This window comes from Cygnus olor, chromosome 1 (genome assembly GCF_009769625.2).
Source record: "Cygnus olor isolate bCygOlo1 chromosome 1, bCygOlo1.pri.v2, whole genome shotgun sequence".
NCBI classification, from domain to species: domain Eukaryota; kingdom Metazoa; phylum Chordata; class Aves; order Anseriformes; family Anatidae; genus Cygnus; species Cygnus olor.
In genome coordinates this window covers 132,437,337-132,461,869 of record NC_049169.1, presented here as the reverse complement: position 1 = coordinate 132,461,869, position 24,533 = coordinate 132,437,337, and the positions used below count along the sequence as shown (strand labels likewise).

Below are 24,533 nucleotides of genomic sequence, written 5' to 3'. Positions count from 1 at the left end.
TACAAGCAAAGTGACAGCCTGTATTGGGATACCAGTCTGAAACTGGTCCTCAGTAGTAAAAACAGAAATGCAGGTAAGAGAGTATCTAGACTAAGGGAAACAAGCAACATACAAGGGTCATAAATAACATCTCCTCTTTTTGTTTTCTTTCTTTTTTTTTTTTTTTTACTGAATTGTTTTAATATTCAACACTGTATAAACTGCTGGCACTATCCCAAATTTGCTGTTCAGAAACTAATAGTTATCACTATATACTGAGGTTTCGCATGGTTCCAGCATGACAGAGATTTGTATCTTTGAAATACCAAATCTGGTCTGTGTTTTCTAATGCTAACCATCCCAGGGGACTCTGTTTTTGAGAGAAGGGTTTTTTCCCACCATCTCACCCGTCTGTTCATTTCTGTTCATTCTCTTGCACATAATTTGGAACCGGTTCTTATGACATTCTACCACCTCAGATATGACTAGAGTACAATGACGTTATCTTTGTATAGGTTTGGGTTTTTTTTCTTGGGTTTTTTTTTTTTTTTTGAGTATTTTGCTCCTTTCGACCTAAAATGGTTATCTAAAATTGAAGATGGTAGTTCAGTTCCTGGGAAGAGAAAGCAATAATTTCTTATACATACTTACAGTGGTTGCAGACATAACTTTCAATGAGATTTAATGTTATCAGAAAGAGAAGTTTGAAAACATTTGTATTGGAATATGAGTGTTCCCATGAGAGGTTTTTGATTTGTTTGTTTGTTTATTTTCAGGAACAGTTGTATTTTAAACTCATGCCCTATCTTTAACTAAATGAACCACAAGCAAATCCTTAGTGGTAATACTGGTAGCTATGCAGCAATGTCCTTGAAGCTGGAAGAGCTGCTACAACACAGCTTGTGGAAAACATTGCTTCTTTTTTTATGCCTTATGGAACTTTCTAGCACACGGTCTGGCTCTTTTTGCTATCTGCCAGCAAATCTTTTAATGCATGACCCATACCAAAATCTGCTTACAGGGTGAAAAACCTGAGTACCATTTGGAGTTAAGCTGGTTAAAATAAAATGGTCTAGTGCTTATTCAGGTAGAATGGCAGTTGGGAGATTTTTTTTCCTTAAAAGGCTCTGATCATTTTTCACTTCAATCTCAACATCAAATAAGAAGGTGTAAGTGTGGGAATGAATATTTACAGAAAAAATAATGGAAAGATTTCTAGAATAATTCAAACACATTAGTTGTGATAATTAACCATTAAAGAAAAATACTAGTAGCACCTCAAATTACTAGCAATATAAATATTCATAATTTAAAGCATTTTAAAACAGTTTATTGTGCAGAAGACTAATTTAAATCTAACCTCATTTTTTAAATCAGCATATTCAGTCGGGCTTAAAAATGAATTTGTATAAACTATTTATTAGATGCTGGATGTGCAGAATCAACTGGCATGTTTTCAGCCTACTGGAATCAGATTTTTGTAGCAGTCCAGGGGTTCATACAGGGAATAGAAAGTTTGCAAAAGTGGCTTCAAACAGCTCCCAGCTCCTATCTGTTCCTATCAAAAATATGTGACCCATGGTGGTCTAAGGAATTCACACAAAATAGGACTCATCCGAGAAGCTGGCATGGATCCAAGGAGAAAAGGGCTGCAGCCACTGCTAGCAGAGCTTGGCTCTGTGTCCTCATTCATAGCCTGTTGTGTCCCTCTGGTACCCTGTCTGAGGTCCTAGCACCCAAGCAGGAAGAAGTGAGGAAGGCCTGAGCGGTAAAATAAGGATTTTGGGAGGAAGACACGTCTGCTTCTCCCGATGATGAAACCTGCTAGGTCAAAGACTAAACCCAGATACCTGCCCAGTTCAGACAGAGCAGCATGAGGGTTGGAATAAATCTTCCTGCTTGGAGTACCACCCAATAAGCAGCATCAGGAGAGCATCTCTGCTCTAGCTGCATGTTGTTTTTTTTTTTTTTTTTTTTTTGGGGGGGGGGGGGTTTGTTTGTTTGTTTTTTCCTTTATTCCTTTGCCGTTCCAATAGCTTAACATCACCTGAGAGAAAACACAACACGTGGGCCATTTAGCCCTGTAGGTGAAGGTAGCTTTCTGCCCACTTCTTCATGCATCTGCTTTGTGAAGCAGAACCCAAAGGGTTATAACATGGCCATTTATCTTCCATATGTAATAAGAGTGATACTCTTCAGCAATTGCTCAGTAGAAAACATTGATTGTGGATGGTGAGGACATCAGGACATCTTAATGGCCATTAGAAAATACACTCATTGTTAGCCCATGGATAGGTATCTAATTGATTTTAATAAATCCACTATAAACACAAGCTGGAGATCCCTGTAGCTCAGATGTGCTCAGAATCATGAAGCAATTTGGTCATTCATTTTCTGTTAAATCACACAAATCTGCACAATTACAGCCCTGGACAGCTCTGGAAAAGTGTTAGATTAAAGTATCACAGCACCTACTGATCCCTCTGACCTGCACCCCAGCGGAGCTTCCTTGAACAGTGGCAGCAGAGATGTTTCATGACAGTTGTTGTGGCAGATATAGTAGGTAGTTTTGTCATATGGCTCCTCAGGGAGATTTATCGCAGCTATTTTTACAGCACAAAAAGAGAGGTCTTTGCTGCAGGAAAAGCCCTGCAGAGATTAGTCACATGGATCTGCAGGAGAAATCCCTCCTGGCAGAAACCAGGACACTGAGGTTCCCACTCCTTGGCAGGCATCGCTGGCTTAAACTCCCCCTTGTCTTGGTCTCTTGAAGCAAACAGCTGGCTCTGACACATTTTCATGGGCAAATTGACACATGTACCAGGGAGCATCTCCCTCCCACGGCAGTGATTTTCCTCTCTGTCTGACATGAGGGCAGCTTTTCAGTTGGAGGGGAAGCCATTACACATGTGGTTAACGCACGGGCAGAGCCAGAGGTAAAAGAGCCCAACCAGCAGTATTTTGTAACCCATATAGCCTAGCATTATTGGCCCCGCCTGTAAAATGAACATAGGTACCTTCTAAAAACAAAGTATTAGCAATACTTCACTTATGTCTATGTATTTAATGCAAAGTTATTTTGAAGACTATACAGCATACTTAAAGGAAATATGTATTTTATTGAAATAAAAATAGGTTGTTATAAAAATCTGATTTTAGATAAAAAACAATAGATGCCATCTATTCATGCCATCAGCTTTGGGAGAGGAGACTTTTAATTACCTCCTCATGGAGAAATTAGCACATCCATCTGCCTTATGAGTATACAAATATTTTTTTGTAATATTTCAATGCCTCTGCACCAGGAATATTTACAAGGAGTAAAAGAAAGAAGTCTTAGAAGGAACTGCAAGAGGTCATGTAGGAGACGACTGTCACAGGAGCAGTTTTCCATAAATCCTGCCTGATGCCAGCATGTGTCATCTCTTCCTCTGATCTCCAGTGATATATGTATGGTCTTCAGGCAAGATGTGGCAGAGAGCCATTTTCCCTGCATTTCTGTAGAAGAAAATGAAGGTTATAGTAAATAGGAATCCGTTTTCTGAATTCATGAAAACTATTTAAATCCATAAACCCAGCAAAAAGGAAACTTGTACCCATATTAATATTTCAAGCACATAGACCCTAGCTGTTCTAGATGAGTGTGTTTTTTCAACACTGACCTGAAAAACTTCCTTCTCCAGGAAAGCACAGGTTGTGGCTTTGGATGATTTGTTCTTTCGACTGTAGCTCAGCCTGTGCTTTATATCTCATGGGCTTGGGAAGCAGAAGAGCCAGAACTGGAAGAGTTAAGAAGAAAATGCACGGCTGATCAGGTCTCATCCCTCCTTCTTAACAGCTGTCATTTGCAAAGCTGGCAAAAATGGTATTGTGTAGCCAAGGACTAAAGGGAGTTTCCTAGGTCTGGCACCATGCCTTACCATGCAAAATTGACTGGTTTTATGCCGTTCTTTGCTCTCAGTGATCCTTCCAGCTATCACTGAGGGCAAACCCCACTGCAGTCGGTGGGCCTAGCAATTGCACTGGTAACAACTCCAGTTACTCAAGGAAGCAGTTAAATGTCAGTCTGTTTAGTAAGGCAACACTGAACAGATGCTAGATCATGAATGCCAGAGTCTGACATATCAAATCCATTGTAAGGCATTGCCTAGTGGAAATTATTGGTACAATAGAAGTAGGAGGGAGAGCTCAGCAAGCAGAAGTGGGGACATAGCAAAAACAAGTTACAAACACAATCCCAAAAGGCTGAGAGTGAAAATGTGTGGACTAAATACCATTTCGTGAGCTGTAAGCAAGCAGATTCAAGCCAGTAAACAGGAATTCCTCAAGAGTGCATTTACCAGCTTCTTGTTAGTGAAGGGTGACCCATCATACCTAACTGAAAGGATCATTGCCAGAATGTAATTTAAGCTCTTCTATTAGGCTTCCATGGCAAGGGTTTGGTAGAGGGGGTGCTGCAGGGGTGGCCTCTGTGAGGCCAGCAGCTGCCCCATGTCAGACCAGAGCCAGCTCCAGCAGGCTCGAAAAGGGACCCGCTGCAGGCCAGAGCCGAGCCAGGGAGCGACACTCTGTGGGCCTCTGGGAGAGCAGATTGAAAAAAGGAAAAAAAACTGCTGCACAACAGAAGCTGGGAGAGCGAGGAGTGAGAAGCAGCCCTGCAGCCCCCCAGGTCAGTGCAGCAGGAGGGCAGGAGGTGCTCCAGGCACGCAGCAGCAGTTCCCCTGTGGGCTGTGGAGAGGCCCCTGGTGGAGCAGGCTGTCCCCCTGCAGCCCATGGGTCCCACATGGAGCAGATCTCCACGCTGCAGCCCGTGGAGGAGCCCCCGGTGGAGCAGGTGGATGTGGCCTGGAGGAGGCTGCGGCCCACGTAGAGCCCCCGCAGGAGCAGGCCCCAGGCCGGAGCTGCAGCCCGTGGAGAGGAGCCCACGCAGGAGCAGGGGGTCTGGGGGGAGCTGCCGCCCGTGGGGGACCCGTGCTGGAGCAGTTTGCTCCTGGGGGATGGATGGACCCCATGGTACGGAGCCATGTGGGAGCAGTTCTTGAAGACCTGCTGCCTGTGGGCAGCCCCCGCAGGCTCAGTTCGGGCAGGACAGCATCCCGTGGGAGGGACCCCACATGGGGCAGGGGCAGAGAGGGACCGTGAAGGAGCGGCAGAGGCAGTGTTAGGGACTGACCGCAGCCCCTATTCCCCATTCTCCTGCACCGCTCAGGGGGAGGAGGTGGTAAGAGGGTGGATGGGGAGAGGGTGGTTTTAGTTTGCATTTAGGTCTCACTGCTCTAGTCTGTTAGTGGTTGGTAATAAATTAAATTAATCTTCCCTGTGCTGAGTCTGTTTTGCCTGTGATAGTAACTGGTGAGTGGTCTCCCTGTCCTTATCTCAACCCACAAGCTTTTTTTTTTCATCATATTTTCTCCCTTTATTCCTTTGAGGAGAGGATGTGAGAGGGTGGTTGTGGTGGAGCTTAGCTGCCCAACAATGTGAAAGTACCACAGCCCTTGCACTCTAAATGCACTCTCAGCAGAAGCAGAGACAAATTTAAGGAGAATTTTACTCATATATGTATCAGCCAGATATTTTCAAATTCCATAAAGCTGTCAAGGTACAGCCTTTCCCACTATTTAACTGCAGACACACAGACAAAGCCTCATTTGCACTGCTGTCATAAGGAGCATTTTTCTGGCTTCTCCTTAAAACATGTTCATTCATATGTATACCACAGAACAGAGTGTTCATAAGAAATGTTCATCCACTTAGTATGTGTTCATCTACAATTGAATTAACTGCACTTCAAAGGGCTGAAGTTCTACTCAATAGCAGGATAATAAGCTAAAATGTGATATGTTATTCTTGGAGGATCCCCAAATTTGGACACAGCTCTAACTTTCCAGTTCTGCCATATTCTTTCTTTCTCATTATTACTTTTTTTTTTCGCTGTGGTGATAAATGCCATAAAGAACCAAACTTCTAAAATCTGAACAGTCTCCCAAAAAACCTATGTAATACATAGTATCCTGAATCCGTTTTGAAGTAGTCCTTGGTGAATAACCCAGTGCAGTTTGCTGTGGGTACACACAATTCTTTGCCAGCTTCAGCTCCATTCCAGTATACTTCCTGTTTAGCGGAATTTGCAATAACCCCGAAGACTCATGAGATCAAGGCAGCATAGCCTAGACTAATATTTAAATATACGATATCTGCCCTGGAATTTAGACAGCAGTCATGTCCTTAAACTTGCATGTGGTTCACAACTAATTGCCATGTTTATAATGGCGTAGTTCATTTAAGCTGATAAAAAATGTGGAATTTAATGAATTCTGTAAGCATTTGTTATCAGTATCTTTTCTAGAAAGAAAGAAAAAAAACACTTCCTCATATGAATGGTGTTGTAAAGTAAATGAGTTATAGTTATCTAGATTCAGTTTATTGGTATTCTCTGCATAACAGTTTATGTCTTCTTCTGGTTCTTGCTGTGAAATCAGCTGTGAAGGTGATTCATATAACTCTAGACTGTCTTGGCAAGAGGCTGCCTCTTTGTTTTGTTTGTTTTTTGAAAAGAGGGTATTCCCACAGATGATCTAATCACGCAGCTCAGCTCTTACAACATTTCTAGCATTTGTCATTTGTCATGAGATACATCTGAGGAGCATTAGCAGTCTACGGACTCCAGTGAATTATTTTTCATCCTGTTTCCATGACCTCATTTCCATAGAGACCTCTATTTCTCATTATGAGGGTTCTCCCACTTGTTTTCATGCTGTTACATGAGTACTATAGAGTCCTTTCAGCTTGTGCAGTGTTTAATGAGAGAGTTCTGGTTCTAAAATGACAAGTCAACAATGAAAGCTCTATCTTAAAAGCCAGCAAGTGTAAGGAGAAAGTGAGTAATTGCCAAAAAATCCATCTGAATTAGTTCTTGCAAACAAAATTAAGCAATGAGGATTTTAGACAGGCAATCAGAAATAGGATAAAGTTAGAAGAAAGTGGGTAGCTATTCAGAATGAGGCACAGGTGAAAGGTAACTTTGGTATTAGAGGTAGAGAAAGATCACCTTGATTCATTTTTCACCTTGATGAGAGCTGAAGCCTACTCCTGGATGTTGGGAGGTATACATGTCATCCAGATAACATGCTCAAAGCATGAATAGTGAATTGAGAAGAGCTTTACAACACTGCAGTGTTGCACATCCTCATACATTGGCTAAGTCCAGCTTCAGTATCATTCTGGCCATTTAAAATAAAATCTGTTCCCTAACATAGCAGAGAGTGCCAAAAGCACACTCACACACATTAAGTGCTTCAGTGAGGAGACAGCCAAGAACATATCACAGGAAAATGGATAAATAATGGAAATAATGGCCAGTACTCAATGTGCATCCACTTAGATTAGCTGATCTCCCTTCCAGAACTCTGAAATAATTTCCAGAATATGGAATGACAACTCATGAGCAAAAGTCACAAATAAAACCAAAGCAGGCAGAGTCAAATGAATAGAAAATCACAAAAATTATACCTATAGCTCTGTAACAAAACCATCCTCAAAACTACAGTCCATGAGTCTTATCTCAACGGTGAGCAAGGATTTGGAAGAAACGTTGAATCTGTAATGTGAATGGAAAATGAAAAAGAACACATGATGGATTTCACAACATTCATTTATGCCAGATTAACGTTTAATAAAATAAACACTGTTTTAGGCTATTCTGTAATTGGTCTTAGGTGAAATATTTGATATGATAACCAAAAGGATATTGTAAATTTTACTGGAAAAGAGGGAGTTTATTTCAACAAATCTGAAACAGCCCTGGAACTTACTAAGGAGGCAACAGTATGTTATGTTAACAGGGGAACTGTTGAGCTAGAGCAAGTTTATTAGTGGAGTTCCTCAAGGACATATCTTGGAAAAGACTCAGCTTCTTCCTTAATGACATTAGCAAAAAATTCTAGTGAAAAGAGTGGATAACATGCAATTGGGAAATGTTTTGTTGTTGATACAGAAGATGATTGTGATGCAATTAGGGGAGAGGTGGACTAGAATATTTGGAGTTAGAATGGCTCAATAATAAAATAACGAATAATAAAAATATAGGATTTGAACCTCAGGGTTAACTATCATGAATAATGAATTTGGAAGTTAAGAGCAATGGTGAAGGAAAAAGAACTGTATACGTCTGTTGATCACAGGATGGGTATGACCATTAGTGGGATGTGGCAATGAAGAAGATAAATGGAGTCCTCAGGTACAGAGGGAGAGCATTTCCAGCACAGACAGGGAATGATGGATAGTACTGTATAGGTCACAGTGAAATGTCATCTAGGAAACCATGTGACATTCTGGTTACCATTGCTGAGGAAAGATTAACTAAGACAGAAACAAATGTAGGGAGGAACTACTAGGCTGATCAGGAGAATGAAGAGTCTGCCCTAGAAACAGACTGATTGTTTCACAGACTACTACTGATAAATTAGGATGCAGCACAGATTTAAGCTACCATGGCTAGTTTGTTTCTGAAACCTAATTTAGTTCCAATGTCTCTGCATTGTGCTACAGTCAGTACAATGTGGACATAGTCTAAAAGGGAAAAAAAAGTTGTAGTACCACAAAGGGGATGCTGATTTAAGTTAAAGGACAACATGAGTGCGAGAACAGTATGTGCACGTATATTCATTAAGTTTGTTTTCATTTAACACACAGAGCTCTCAGACTCCAGGCACAGTTGCAGCCAGGTAAAGCACTGTGAGAAGATTGAGTGTGTTTTCGTGGCTGGACTCTGCAATGGTTTTCTGCAATACCAGAGGATAGGAACTGCATTACAGAAGACAGAATCACAGAATCATCTAGGTTGGAAGAGACCTCCAAGATCACCTAGTCCAACCTCTGACCTAAAACTAACAAGTCCTCCACTAAACCATATCACTAAGCTCTAAATCTAAACGTCTTTTAAAGACCTCCAGGGATGGTGACTCAACCACTTCCCTGGGCAGCCCATTCCAACGCCTAGCAACCCTTTCAGTAAAGAAGTTCTTCCTAATATCCAACCTAAACCTCCCCTGGCGCAACTTTAGCCCATTCCCCCTCGTCCTGTCACCAGGCACATGGGAGAATAGACCAACCCCCACCTCGCTACAGCCTCCTTTAAGGTACCTGTAGAGTGCAATAAGGTCGCCCCTGAGCCTCCTCTTTTCTAGGCTGAACAACCCCAGTTCCCTCAGCCACTCCTCCTAAGACTTGTTCTCCAGACCCCTCACCAGCCTTGTCGCCCTTCTCTGGACTCGCTCGAGCACGTCCATGTCCTTCCTGTAGCGAGGGGCCCAAAACTGAACACAGTACTTGAGGTGCGGCCTCACCAGAGCCGAGTAGACCTGACATACTCCAACTTTTAAGATTTGGTGCGGCCTTCTACTGCCTTGTTAAAATTCATTTATTACGGTAAAAAGAAGTAAAGTATAATAGTTCTTACTTGTGGGAAATTGATAGTTCATGCTCTCAGCAGCTTTTCACAGCAACTTCCCAGAAAATATCAGCCCATAACCATCTTAAGGAACTGCTCCTATCCCAATATTTCTAAATATAGAAAAGAAGTCTCACTAGTTACAAGTCTTTCTCTCCAGGGACTTTGATACAATGGAATTTTTCAAAAATAGAAAATGGGATCACATGATAAAATACTTGGCAATATCTATATAAGAAATATTTATACATTCTGATTATGTCATAACAATGGTATAATAGTTAGGCTTTGCACTGCTGTAGGAGAGTAATAAAAATTAAGATTATACCTCAAGGAAATTTTTATTCTTTCACTAAATATCTAAATTTTTTAAATTGTCAGTTACCATCTTTTTTTGTGTCTTCATCCAGCTTTATTTTGTACATTAGTGTACAAAATATTTTGTACATTTTTACATTATATTTACATTTTTACATTACATTTTTACATTACATTTTTTGTACAAAAATTTTGTACATTGTACATTTAGTACTGAAGTTTTTAACTATATAATACAGAGTACATCTTTCTGTCATAAGAAAAGACTTTTACTTCAGCTGTGGTAGTACTTATGGATATCAAGCAAGTATTAATTCCCTTTTCAATCACTAGATGCTTTACGGACAGCAGAAAAGCAGATCCTTTCCTGAGAGCTCACCACCAAAGATTTAGGTGATGTGCAGGGTGGAATAAACAGGAATGGACAACTGGGTAACAACAGAGGTATGCACTTACATTATTACTCTAATAATTCACTGTATTAAATTACTTCAGTATGCTTCGTCAAATCTAATAACTCATTCATATATTTTCAGTGTTAATAGTTAAGTATTAACAGTTCAATTTGACCCTGAAAGAATAAGAAAATAGTATGGAGTATCAGCTTCTACCTCCAACACTGTAGAGTGCAAAGCTGGGAAATATGTATTAAGGCACATTCTCACATCATACACCGACTACTTTTGCCTGAGATATTTTAGCTGAAAAAGGTACCAAAAAATTCTTCGTTGATGTTATCAAATTAATTGAATCACTCAGATAGAAGGCACCATTCCTATAGGAGCAGCAATGTTTCTATTATGGCCAAAAAATTAGAGAACTTAATTTCTACCCTGTATCCTTCTCTCCCTCTTGCAGCCTCCCTCCCAGCCATCGAGTGCCTGTGATCTCGCCTAGAATTTGAGTCTTGCTTGATTTACCAAATAAGGAGGAATGGGGGGCAATTTTACCCTCTTAATGCACATGATACACTGTGATACAAGGATAAGAGCTGGAGAAGACGTGAAATCTGCGCTGACCCTTAGGCCGCAGACTGAATGTTGCATTACTGAGTATCAGCTGGGCCTCTAGGGAGACTGCATCAGAAGAAACACAAACAGCAGAATCCACTGTAACAGAAAATAGCATATCAGATCTGAAATTAAAAACTGAATCTGTTGAAGCTCTTTACAGGAGTGGGTGGTTTTATCCTGGCTTTGCTTTCAGACATGAAAAGCCTTTGCTGCATGAAATTATTGGGTGAGCCTGAGCACAGTCCTGGACTTTTATGGATATAAAAACATATTTTTCTATAGTATTCTTAGCTTATGTAGGTGCTTTGGGGTTGTTTTGTTTGGGAGTTTTCTGTTTTTTGTTTGGTTGTTTTGTTGTGTTGGTTTTTTTTTATTTGTTTGCTTTTTTTGCATTTAAAGTGTGCTCTGATTGTGTTTCACTTGAGGACAAGAAAAATTCTGTTGCATGAATTTTGCATGCTTTATGTACCTTATTCTTTTACACACTTTCTTGTGGCATGGTCATCACATTATTCCTTAAGTCCCCTCAAACAGTGCCTTAAAAATCTTAAGTAACAACTGTCAGGAGCGCACCCAGCAAGACAGCAGAGAGAGCAGGAAGACCAAAAGCAATTAAACTTGTAGGTAAAGACAAAAACAATCTAAAAGAGGTAGGGGAAAGAAAAAAAAAAAAGTGATGTAAAGCAGTCACTCACCACCTCCCACAGGCAGACTCAAACTCACCTAGTCTCTGAGAAAAGGCCACCTTGGTAGCCAATCTGTCCCCTCCTTCTTCTACTAGCCCAGTTTATTGCATTGGAGTATGATGTTACGTGGTACTGAATATCCCTTGGGCCAGTCTGGGTCAGTAGTCCCAGCTGTGTTCTCTCCCTATCATGCCCACCCACAGCCTACGAGCTGAGGGAACAGAGTGGAAAAATAAAGCTGTGACGTGGTGTTCAGCAACTATTGAGCAATAGCCAAAACATCAATGCATTATCAAAAGTATTTTAGGCACAAATCCAAAACCATATGGGCTGCTGTTAGCTCCATCCCAGACCTAGCAGGGGGAGAGAGGTGAGAGTAGCTCTTGTCTTGCTCCAGTAACCCCATGGTAATGAACACTGTAAGCTAGAGCATTTTTTGGATGTGATTTTCTGGAGGACAACTTCCAGCTCAGTTTCATCTGAAAGAAGTCCAGTTCATACAACCCTGAACCAGTCTGCAGTTTGAACAAAAGCCTGGCAAATGGCTCAAAAGTGCACAGAGCATCTGAACTAAAACAGTGATGTGGAAAGCAGTGAGTCAGTGAGTGAGCACCCAACTGTCGGCCAGCCTGCCGCCAGAAATTCGTACCTCCTGTGAGGAACAGTACAGCAAGGCACGCGGTAGGATTTCCTGAAGCTGCAGTCCCTGGGATGGGTATCAGCCACCATGCAAGTGGACATTTGTACTGGAAAGCAGATTGCTAATGTGACTGTGAGATGAACGGTGCTGCTGTTCCCAACAGAGCAGCAAGATTCACCAGCAGCGGGACAGGTCTAACTACTGGAAATAGTGTCAAAAAAGCATTACATGTGAAAAATTTATATACTTTCAGTAGGCTAGAAAATGAGAGAAAGTAACTCCAGGACTAGTTATGATATAGAAAAGGCAACTTTTCTTTTTTAAGTTTTTTTGCCAGCTCTGTCAGGAAAGCAGCACTTGGTGCCAGGTGGGAGAATGGGCTCCGAAGGCAGGGCAGTGCCACTGGAGGGAGGTCTCCTTGCAGGGCGACAAGATGCATGAGCTACATTGCGTACAAACATATTGCTGGAGAGCTGCAAAGTGTTCTGCTTTGTTTTTCCTGTGGGTATATATGAAGAGAACTTTCTGTTACAATATAGGTTCTTTATGAGAAATAATTAGGCAGAGAAAGGGCCCAAGGGAAGCCAGAGAGAGATAATCTAACCCAGGGATGTCGCATTGCAATTAGGAATTTGCAGAGACTGTGTACATGCTAATGAGCATCTTCTCTGTTACCTCTTCATTTCTGATATGCCCAGTGCCTTAAACCAGAAAAGGAATTTCTTTATATTTTTCTACTTAGAAAATTATTTTTTTAGCCTATAAAAGGAAGAAAAGAAGGATATTAAAATAAAACGTAACGTAACGTCCCTAACGTAAGCTATAATACAAAAATGTAAGGGAGAAAAAAAATAATGCAGTTTGGTTCTTGTTGTTGGGCAGGATTTTTACTTTTTAATCCCAATGTTATTGCCTTTTTTTTTTTTTGAATAGTTCAGTAATCTCACTAGAATTTTTCCTCTATAAAATGCCAAGGACTGTACCCAAGGTATCTCACATCTTTTCCTATTACACCAGAGGGAGAGGCTGAATCATACTAAAAGAAGTTTCTTGCCTTATTAGGACATGAGAGTCTCATATAAAGAGACATGAGCCGGTAGAAATAGCTAGCCCTAATACCTGCTACATGTTTCCCATTACTGCAGCACATCCAGCTAAATGTAGACTGTTAAAAAAAAAAAAAAACCACCACCCTATGGGAGGGGGGGGGGGGGGGGGGGAAGCTATGCCACTAATGAGGTCATTTCTTTTTGATGTATGTCAATAAATAAAGAAGGAAAAACATAAATAACATGTTTCTGTATATTAACCTCTTTTGAAGGAGGATTATGTTTTAAGTGTGCTTAAGATATTTCTCAAATGCCCCCTAGCATTTTTACAGTGACATAAGGCACTTAAGGCTGGATTGCAAACTGATTGCTACAGACAGAAAGACTGCTGTTGCCACTGTCTGGCGTCTTAGATGTGGATTACGAGCTCTTCAGCGCAGTAACCTTGATGATGTTTTGTGTCCATATAGATCAGGCACCATAATTTTGTTTTCTTTCTAAAGATATAGTTAAAAAGGAGGCACAGATCTAATGGATGTCAGTTTCTCCTAAATAATGACTATCTCTAAAAAGCTAAAAGGAAAAAAAAAAAGGAAGAAAACAAGAATGAAAAGAAAAACAAAAGGAATAAAAAAGAGGGAAGCATTTGTTTGCAGGAAGAAAAAAAAGAAAGAGAGAGAGAGAGAGAGAGAGAGAGAGAGAGAGAGAGAGAGAGAGAGAGAGAGAAGTTAACAGTATAACTGAAGGGAAAAAAAAAAACTTTTTATTAGCTCACACAAATCCTGTGCTCCTACTGCCGATCATATTGGATCATATTGGTAGAGCTGCCACCTGTCAGGCTGGAGAGGCAGTAAAGTACAAAGTGAAATATTAAGGATGTCAGAAAAGTGTTTACAGCTACCAGCCATGTATGCTCATCTGCACAAAAGCAAGAATAGAAGCTTGGTTTTGATGAAACCCATACTGATTAGGAAACCAGCTTCAGCTGCTCAGAGTAGACAGGAGCGACAGTTTTAAATGAAGCCTCAAAAGAGCCTTTCAGCTGATGCAAATAATTAAGACTTCACATAACAATTCCTAGGAAATGCCATGGTTGTGCTGTACCTTGCCCGCACCCTAGAGCAGGATGCATTGCAATGAATGTAAGGAGTGTATTAAGAACTGCAGCTCTTCCTTTATGTATCCACTTGACTGTTTTCCTGGTTAAAAATAATAGTGTGTGTACTTCACAGTACTTTTGATATTGAATACATCACAGTGATGTTTTACAGCCCAGTTACCACTCTGTTGAGAGCAAATAATGAAGCATTTGTTTCTTGTTTTGTTGCCGTGTTATTAGGACTTGAGGGAAGAGCTAGTAATGGGGGATTTTTTGCTCTATGTGATAAGTAGAGGCTTGAATCATCTTTCATAAACTGTTTTTGCTTTGCAAAATACCCCTCTTCTTACCTTTCTATCCCTTTTGTGCTTTTTGCTCTTCATGCAACAAGAGTAATGAGAAGGAGACATCCTGATATATAGCCAGCCTGAATAATGCCATCAATCACTCCAGCCTTCAAAGTCTGACCGCACGTCTATTTTTTTCCCTAGCTTTTCCCTAGATTTCACCATCTCTTTGGAGGCCTGGGTCAGCACCACCGTCTGCTGCCAGCCCTCCCAGCGTGCATGAGCTATCCCTGCTCCCAGGATACTGAGGTAATTCCCTGACCAAGCCGAAGAAGAAGGGAGGAGCGTAAATATCCTCAAGGGCAAGAAAGTGCCCAGATTTTTCTTTTCCTTATCTGGCACCCCCTTCTAAGAGGGGAGGGGGGATGCTGGCTCCTTTGGCACTGTGGGCGCATGTTTCAGACCAAGCGGAGTTTGTGCAGGGAAAGTGAGGCATTTCTGTGGGCAGCCGCTCTGGCTGCAGTCAGCCGTGACTGTGAGAAGTGCCACGCTTGTTTCTTCTGTGCCTGCTGCCAGGGAATGACTTTCCCTTCTATTTCGTAACCCTAGGCTGACAGACATCATTTTGTAGGATGTTCCTGGCTAAATAATCAGGAAGGATATGAACCTGTTGCTATCAGTAGAGCTGTGTACAAGCATCTGTCTCCTGCTCTGCCTCACCACCCTCTCAGGACTCCCCCTCCTGACTCCCTCCATCGGCACCTGCCATGGATGGGAGCAGCCTTCCTTTGGTTCTCCCTCATCACCCCTTTCTTCCTCCTTGCTTCCTCAGGAAGCAGACTGTTCCTTAGCTTTATTTTTTCTTCTGTAGTCAACCTCTCCATTGGTTTTGACCAGTCATTCTCATCGATGCATTTTATCCCCATCAGGCACCCTGAATTCAGCAGGGAGGCCAGAAAATCCCGTTTCCAGTGCGTAACTTCCTCTCTATCATCGTAACAAGTTTTCACCCAAACTTCCCCAGCTGTATCTCTAAATTTACGATTCCTATCTTCAGTAGGGCAGTGTTTCATAGAAATTTAGTTCCAGAAAATCTCTGTCATGAATAATAGATACCTTAAATTATTCATATAGGCATTTCCACTATCTCTTCTGTTGGGGTCAAGATGTTAGACTAAACAGAGCAATGACTTGCTGTAACATACTCAGAGTGCTTTTTATCATGCTTCTGTTTGGTTTTGGTTTTCCCCCCGGTCTTTCTTTTGAAAGTAAACACGATTATGTTTGGAGCCCAAATTATATTGACAAAGCAGAATATAGTTGCTTTTGTTTGTTGCCATTTTCTCTAATTTATTTGTATTCTTAAGAGTATCATAGCAGTTTGATAACCCCCTGGCGATTACCTTGACAGGAACTTTTGTTGTTAATTTGGTGCTGTTTACAGATTATATTCCCTTATAGACTTTTTACTCAATTATAGGAAGATACCAAGAACATATAGAATTAAATCCAAGCAATTTGCTTTAGCCCAGCGTGGTAAATAATAACTAGATGTTTTATCAGAGATCAAATGCTAGGTGCTGAGCTGGGGAAATTAAACTAATTACAATTCTGATGTTTTTAAGAAGAACACAGACTTTCTCTCATGCTATCTTTCTTGGGACTGGATGTAATCAGATCTCTGTGACTTCTGAACCTCCTCTTCCCATTTCCTACAGATCCTCGAAACAGCTCAGTGGAAATATACTTCAAACAGCAATCATTTCTGAGGGTGCTGAAAATATAAGGATGCTTACAGTGTGGGGCAAGGATTATGCTGAAGGCACTGGGGAACAATATTTCTATCAGGATTATTTTTCTTTCAAGTACATATTTCAGACCTTTGTAATAAGCAAGAAGGTCCACCATCTGAATTTGCTAGTGCAAATTATTCTGAAAGCTGGTTAGAGGTGGAAGGAAGGGAATATTTTTCTACTTTGCTAGGATCTGAAATAAATTGCAGTAAATGAAACAAAACAAACAACAACAACAAATCCAGTACAAGTTGCTCCCATTCATGGTAGAAGTACAGCAATTGTTGATTATAGATGAATTGCTAAGAACATTGTTCTCATTTCAGCATGTAAGAAGTAGGCGTGCGTACCTTTTCCATTTCAATTTGAAAAAATATATCGTGCTGACAATCTAAAGAATTATAGAGATGGTATTATATTAAATGGTCCCTTTATTCTGTTTCTGGGTCCAGTGGTTTCCCCAAAATGTCTGTACGTGTTCTGAAGGTGTCTAGAATAATAATACTCCTTTGTCTTTTCGTATGTACTAATTTCATACCCTTTCACATTAAAAAAAAAATCTGCAGAAAGTTATCATACAGATATTGATATGAATACTGAGATGAGACTGGGAAGACAGCTGTTCAATGAAGTAGCAAAGTGTTACCTTAGCAACCTGCTGTCATAAGCCTGGTTATCTTAATATCTCCAAAGAGGTACAGTCTTTGGTAGGGAGCATTGTAAATAAACAAAGGGCGAGTCGACAGGAAGTACTGTCAGTAATCTTTTTATACTATCTGCTATTGATAGTGTCAGTATCTCATTCCTTCTTTATCCTGAGCAAAATAGTTCAACTGTCATGTGGCTCACTCTTGCAGGTAAAGGGTGCTTCAGAGCAACCACTGAAGTCATGACCGTGGATGTGACCAGGACTGTCCTGCACACACAGCTGAAGGTATTGTGACCAAATACCCCTCCTCTTTCAGAGTTACCTGATGCTGTAAAAGGCCCCAGTGACTTCAGGGATTTGCAGTCACACCATAAGGTACAAACCAAACGTTTAGGACCCACTCAAGTCTGACACTGGAAGCTAAGAATTATGATCCATGTCATTGGTAACAACACCTATATTTATTTGCATAATTCTTATGTTTCTCAGTCACTTGCTAATCTGACAGGTCTTAATTACTGTAGCTAAATATATTCTTGTGCTCAAAAATTTCCTGAAATGGATTATTAATAATTCTATGGTCTCTATAAAAAACATTTCTGCGATGATTTTGTTTGCAAAAATCCAAGATTCAGAAGTTCCTTAAAGAACACAGATTCCTTAAAGAGCACATCTTTTTTCTTGAGGAAAAAAGGAGGTGAAAAGATGGAACTGCTTCCATCTTTCTCTAGTATTTTTCTCCTAAGTGGATTTGCATGGTACATTAAACTAAATGGTATTGACTTCATGTTCAGTCTAGACCTTTGAAGTATACGGGATGCTGTTAGATATTAAGCATTTATGCTGAATCAGATGCCTTGTTTTTGCTGCACCTCTGAGTTGGGCAATGTACCATGAACAATAAAGAGATGCACGTACCAAAAATAATTGTATGGAAGTTCCTGGGGATGGGAGCCTAGAGACCAGTCTCATTACCACAGATTTAGAATTATACTTTGAAATAATTCAGAACTCCTATTATTAAGCAAGGCCTAATAACATTTTCCTAGAAAGCATTCAGATTTTTTTCTCGATATTTTTCAGAAAGAGCTGGCTGAAGAGATGTCCGAAGGTGAATGCCAGCCAGTCATGCTGTCAGTGCAGCAGCCCAGAGCCTGCCAGAAGCTCCCACCAGCCCCATCCTCAGCCACCCTCTGCCTGCCATCATCCTTCACCTCTCCTCATGTACATCATGATGTACCACATCAACTCTTTCTTACTCCTTTACTCTGCCTTTCAAACATTGCCTTGTATGCACAGTTTACTTGCATAGCGTTCCTTGCATTTCTACCACCCGCTGATAGGAGGTGTTTCCTTGTTAGAGATCCTTCACTATTTCCCTTTTCTCATCCAGTTAAAATACCTGAAAATCTATCTGTTATGGAGCAGCAGATAACGACCTCCAAATGACCCATACAGTGTTTATTGTCACGTTTTGATTATTTGTGTACCTTGCTGGAGAAATGACAGTCAAAAAGGGATTGCTGAATCAGATAAAAAATAAGCGACTGCAGCATAAAACATTTGCAAACAGCTTTTTGTGCAACAAAGAAAGTGCAAAAATATGGCAGATAATGCTCCTAATTAGCACCTTGGATTAATTAAAATAGAAGTTTAAATGTATGGTAACCTTTTGGAAAAGAAAGAGTGAAAAAGAAAAAGAAAGAAGATTGTAAACTTAGTATTCCAAAGCAGAACTATTTATATTACATAATGTCTAGGAGGGATGGCATGCATGAAATGTGTTTGGAATTTTGTAGCATCTATAGTGCAGTTTAAAAGCCAATAATAAGATTTAACTAAAGAACAATTCTGTAAAAGCTAGAGAAATGCCCTGGATTCTTGCACCAGCACATATCTCTACTGTATTCATTTGGTGAGTCACCACTGCATGCAATAGCAGCTTCTAAGTGGAAACCCGGGGAAATCAGTGTGCATTATCCAACATACTGAATACTGAAGCAGCAGTTACTAGAGATCACTAAATAAGCAAATATAAATAATGCTGTTATATAGCTAGCACAGGATTGTGTATTTCCATTTCCATCTAAAAGAAAAAGGAACAAAATTAATTAGTGGAAGAGTATTTGAAAGAAGTTCATGAAATGATTTGAACAGACAGATAACAATTGCATCAGCCAGTATGTAGAGAGAAAATATGTTTGCATTAATGTTGGATTTTACTGTTTTTACTGATTCTGAAATAAAAGGAAGTTGTAAAAATTCTTCCAATTGCTTTACTAAGTGCATTTTTAAACCATGTCAGCTTTGCTGAACTTAACACATCTTACTTAAGTTATAAATTTAGAACCACTGCCTCCAAGAAACAAAAAACATTTTCCTTATTGTGTGGTTTGTAATATTACGAATTTAGACCTTCTGTATCCACAGCTTTCGTCTCTATAAAAACACATTCACAATATAGATAAACAGCTTCTAAGGCTGCTAAGGCTTCCAAGATAAAAATCTTCAGCTGATGATGATTCTTTGTAAAAGTACCTCTGAGGCTCAAAAGAAAGCTACCCATCCTTATTTGTCTCACTGATAGCCTTTGGGACAGCTCTGGGGCAACCCTTTAGTTATCCTTGGGAAAATCCCAGCTTGACTGGCATGCTAGCACAAGATCCAGCCTTGAAGGCCCCCTCTCTCCTACACATGTTTGCAACAGCATTGCAGGGCCAACATCCAGCTGCCTACAGGGGCTCACATCCCCTATTTTCACATGAATTTGTCCACTTCCCACAGTCAGCACCTGTATTTTATTATACACTGTTGAGGGCCTTAGTAACAAAATGTAATTCCCCATGCAACCATGGATCAGCTTAATTGCTTGTTTTCCCTGAACAGCAAGTTTTACCCAAGATTTAGTTTAAATCCATGACATCTACTTTAAAAAAAAAAAAAATTACAAAAAACAGGTCAAGAGTCCATCCCTCCCAGTTTGCAAAATACAACTGGTCAAGCAGTGCCCACTTATAATCCTATTTTGAGGCTGAACAAATGAGCATTTTTAAAGTAGTTATTGTGACTACTGATTCTGCTCCACCCTGATTCCTTCATTTAAGTGTTATCTTGTGAAATGTTTTGGGGGGATCAGTATATTACACTGATATTAGCAAGACAAACAAGTAGCATGCTCAAAAACATAACAAATTTGTTAATGCTAAGCTGACTGGCATTACCAAATTGCACTCTTTTATTATTTATTAAAGGACATTTATACTGGCCCCTCCACTATTGTCTGAGATAACTAACAGGCCTCAGCATTGCATTTATTCTCTGAAATTCAGGTATAACATTAACTGTTGTTTTTTTCCTAAGGTATTTTAAAATGAACATTAATGATTGACACAGTTCCCTGTGCAGTTCTTCCAGTACCCTAGCTACCTAAATAAAAAATTAGTAAGCAGCAAACATTTATGAAACCAAGTTTCGGTGAAGAAAGATAATTATTACCAAGAAAGGTAATAAGCAGATTTTGATGCATAAACTTGTTTTTTTTCAGACCTACCTTTTCAGTGAAAAATATCCATCTTCCTCCAAAGTAATTTATGTTGATAGACTGTAATATCATTTTACAAGAAAAATACGTGGAAAAAAAAAAAAGAAAAGAAAAGTAGAAGAAAAACATGAAATATTTACCTCAGAGATTTTTTCTTAATTATTTTATGGCTAGTATAGGAGTCTGGTGAAGTGATGTGCTTTGGAGCTACTCTTTGAAGCTTTCAGCAGCAAGTGGCTTCCTCCCCAGCATGTGTTTTAAATGTTTTGCGGGATTGTAGTCCACCTGCATAGAACTGTGCTGTCCTTTTTACCCTTTCAATATTTTAAACATTTGACCTGCTTTCCTTCCTGCAGTTTTGCTTCCTAGAATGTTCTTGAAATAATTATGTAAATGTCATCTTAATGCATTTTCACTGCCATGTGCATTTTCAGCCTCCTTATGATGTTATCTTTTCAGAATGCCAGAAAAATGTGAACCAGATGTGCTGAGCACAAAATACCACAGCAGGGATTTCCCTCACAGCAATCATGATATGGAAGTTCTCGGAGGCTCACCGCGAAGTAGCAGGGTTATTTTTAGTAACAGGAATATAACATAGGTAATAGAGTTTGAAGTATACTAAGTATATATTCAACATGCATATTTACCATGCTGGGGGGGGGAAAAAAAAAAAAAATGGTCTGCAAGCAAACACTTCAATGATAACAGAAAACCCAAACCAGAATTGCCTTGATATTTTAAATTTTTTCACTAGTACTATGTGTTTTTTAATATTTATAGATAGCTCATTTTCTGCATTCCTCTGTAATGTGAGTATGTCAAAAAGTTCTATGAAAAAAGTTGAGCTGCAGACTGTTGGCTTCCTATATATTTGTGTATTGACATTCATTAGCCAGTTACCTCTTGAAATTGTGCCAAGTGACTAAATGCAAGTTCTGTGTTTGATTGTCAAGACCTTTATTTTAGACCTCCTGGGTGAAAGCACAACCAAGCCTTTCAGTCAGAGGGTCTGTTGCTTGTGACAATTTGTTTGTGTGTTGGACTCATTCCTACATAGCACAATTTCCCATTCAAAAGTGAGAATAGCACTGACTCCTTCCATTCCAACTAACACTAAAGGCAAATGAACTGCCCCCATTTCTTGTCCTCCATTAAATACATGTCTAGCCATAAAACCTGTAACGATATCAGTGGCAGCTGCTAAGTTACTGCATTTTCTACTAAAGTTATGCTATGTGGAATATCTCCCATGATTTGATCCAGTGTATTACAAGGTGAGGCAGTGATGGTGGCATCTACACTTCTAACTACGTCTTCTCAGTCACTCTTCATTTGTAAAAACATTTTTTCTCATTTTTATCCTACAGATTTATTTATTTATTAATATATAAATGGTATGAGTGCTGTGGACACAAAGAGGACAAAAAGGTTAAAAAGTTGTACAGGCTAACAAGCAAAAGTTCTAGTTTGACTCGGTGCATCAGACTCCTCAAGGTATAAAGTATAAGCAATATTGTATAGCTCTTTGCAGAGAGATTCTGCTTAGAGGTTTCAGTGGTGTTTTTTTGATTGTTTTTGTTTGTTCTGTTGTTTTGTTTTGTTTTGTTGCTTTTGCTTTTTAATTATGCTTATACTGATCCTAAGCCTTGCTTCGTAAAGCCTGCCACAGACTTAGATGGTTATTCTATCTTTTGACCAAATGCTGGAGTTGGCCTTGATCTCACACACATCTGCCATTTGACCTATGTGAATTATAGTTGGATTAAGGTATGCCATGTCTTATTAGCTTAATGGTAGCTGAGTTAGAGAAAGTCACACTCTAATGCACAGCTTTCTTTGATTGTTCATGACTCAGAACCTCTTGAAACTTCTGAGTTCCTCTTAGCACCAAGTCTGAAGTTCAAACAAAATTGGCTAAGCTACTCTGAGACAGACAAGTAGGACTGTAGTAGTGTCCTACTTCTCAGATCACAGTACTTTGTACCTTCAAGAGGATGAAACTCTCTGTGGCAGAAAGAAAAACTAGCACGTTTTACAAATCTCTTGTCAAAATCTTAAGGATTTTTAATGTACAGATTTCTAACTGCTGTTGTAGTTAAATTACAATAATAGATCCTAAACATATTTCTGAATTGGTACTGAACATCTCTGATGTGGACTAATGTAATTCCTGTGTGTAATGCTTGCTTGTAATGGAAAGAGAAAAATCAATTCTGCGGACTGTGAAACAGTCACTATACACTGCTCAGAGGTTTGACAAGGCTCTGTTAGACTGGAAAGACTATTTCAGACAGACAATGCAGGGGTGTAGTCTTGCAGTATGGGTGTTAAAGGAAAACAGGCATGGGAATATGTCAAATTCTGATTCTCTGAAATCACTGGCAAAATTCCCACTGAATTAAATAGGGCCAGAACATCATCCTAGATATTATTATGTGTATGCTTGTTGAAAATCTGTATTAATTTAACAATTTGAGCTACAGAATTCAGGAAAATAATAAAAAAAATTATTCCATACAACCTTATTTTCGTACTTTTATGTAAACAACTCTGATGCATTCTTCACTAACACTGATACACAAGATTACTTCTGTGGTATCACTACCATTGAGCTCCTTTGCCTGGCTGATTCAGTCTGAAGGACTCACCAGTACTACCAATAATAATAAGAACTAAGTTTGAAAAATACATTTAATCGGAACCGTTAGTGAGCTTAAAAACTAATTATTAGGATTGCTGGATAACTTATGACTCTCAGGTCACAAAAACATTTTTCAGGGTTATTCAGAAAACACCTCTGAAACCAAGCCCATGTGCCAACAAGCCTGGCTTCATTTCAAGCCTCAAGACTACCTTTCTACCTCCTCTTTTGTGTCCTTTTTCTCCAATTCCTGACTTCACAGACAAATAATTTTACAAGGGAACTCCAAGCAGAAAGTGAGTTGGCAAAAAGAAGCCTGGGGGGCACAGAGAAGAGCATGGTCTGAGAAGGAGGGTTGTGCATAAAGGAAATTAGGTATTTCTTAAGCTGGTCTGATTCTCCAATCCCCTTCCTAGTGCCAGCCCTCAGAGAAAGGCCAAGGCATCATCCTCTCCTCTCAACAGTCCTCACCTTGTGCCGCTCAACAGTCAAGGCATTGTATTCTGCTGGACCGTGTGGGCTGGCAATAGCTTTTTGATTTGTAAGTAAACAAGTTGTGATTGCTTTTCCCTCTTTGATTTGAAAATAAATAGCTTTTTAATTTTGTATACAAATAAAACTTAAAAAAAAAAAAAGTGCCTGCAGATGCCGAGATTCTATTAACTTTTTTTGCACTTTCTCTACAGAAGTTGTTTCTGTCAATTTATTTTCATTTCAGCTGAGCAAAACGGGAAGGAAAAAGCAGGTTGACACAGATGGTTGTCAGCAAAGTGATGACTGCAGCTGAGAATGGGTGTACAAAAATATACAGCTTGCAAAACTGTGTATTGTTTAGCTTCCATGTGTATGAAATGCCAAAAGAAATAAAATTTGGAGAATATATTTAGAATTCTTTTTTTAAGAACTGTTAAAATTATTGCTTTAAAATGGAATAGTGGTCATATGTAAAGGAATTACAATGCAGAAAACAGAAAAGGGAACAAAACCTGCATCCAAAACTTCTAAAAACAGAACAAAGAATAGTCTCTTAAATGCACAGCTAAGCCCGTAAAGAAGTGATCTGGTTTGAGAGCTTATCTGAGCTTTTCATAAGTGCTGAGCACCAACAATGACCTTGAGGTCACCCAGGGAGCGATCACCACTTTCGAAAATCAGACCATTAATTTAAAGGTCTGAATGCAGATTTTTGAACCGTATCTTTAGGCTTCTATTTTTTAAAGGATCTCTTAGATTACACAAATGTCCCCAATATTGTGCTTTAATAGACTACATAAACTTAGTGAGGAGAAAAATGTAAAATAAGCTAAAAAATCTTCCTCAAGTTCGTTACAGTCCTGCCAACTACAAGGCTCGGGCAGGCTTTGTCCATACTGGAAAGCTGCAACAT

General features: G+C 39.7%; 2 long non-coding RNA genes across 2 annotated transcripts; one reads left to right on the top strand and one right to left on the bottom strand.

Moving 5' to 3' along the window:
- Positions 1–3,047: 3,047 nt before the first annotated feature.
- LOC121058480 lies at positions 3,048–9,573 on the bottom strand. Its single transcript, XR_005814211.1, has 4 exons — positions 9,437–9,573; positions 7,489–7,576; positions 3,642–3,758; positions 3,048–3,477 (listed from the first exon to the last, which is right to left on the bottom strand). It is a non-coding gene; the product is annotated as an uncharacterized LOC121058480 (long non-coding RNA).
- A 494-nt stretch (positions 9,574–10,067) lies between these two features.
- LOC121058487 lies at positions 10,068–19,223 on the top strand. The gene is made up of 4 exons (XR_005814212.1): positions 10,068–10,189; positions 14,724–14,828; positions 17,170–17,246; positions 18,045–19,223. It is a non-coding gene; the product is annotated as an uncharacterized LOC121058487 (long non-coding RNA).
- The last annotated feature ends 5,310 nt before the right edge of the window (positions 19,224–24,533 follow it).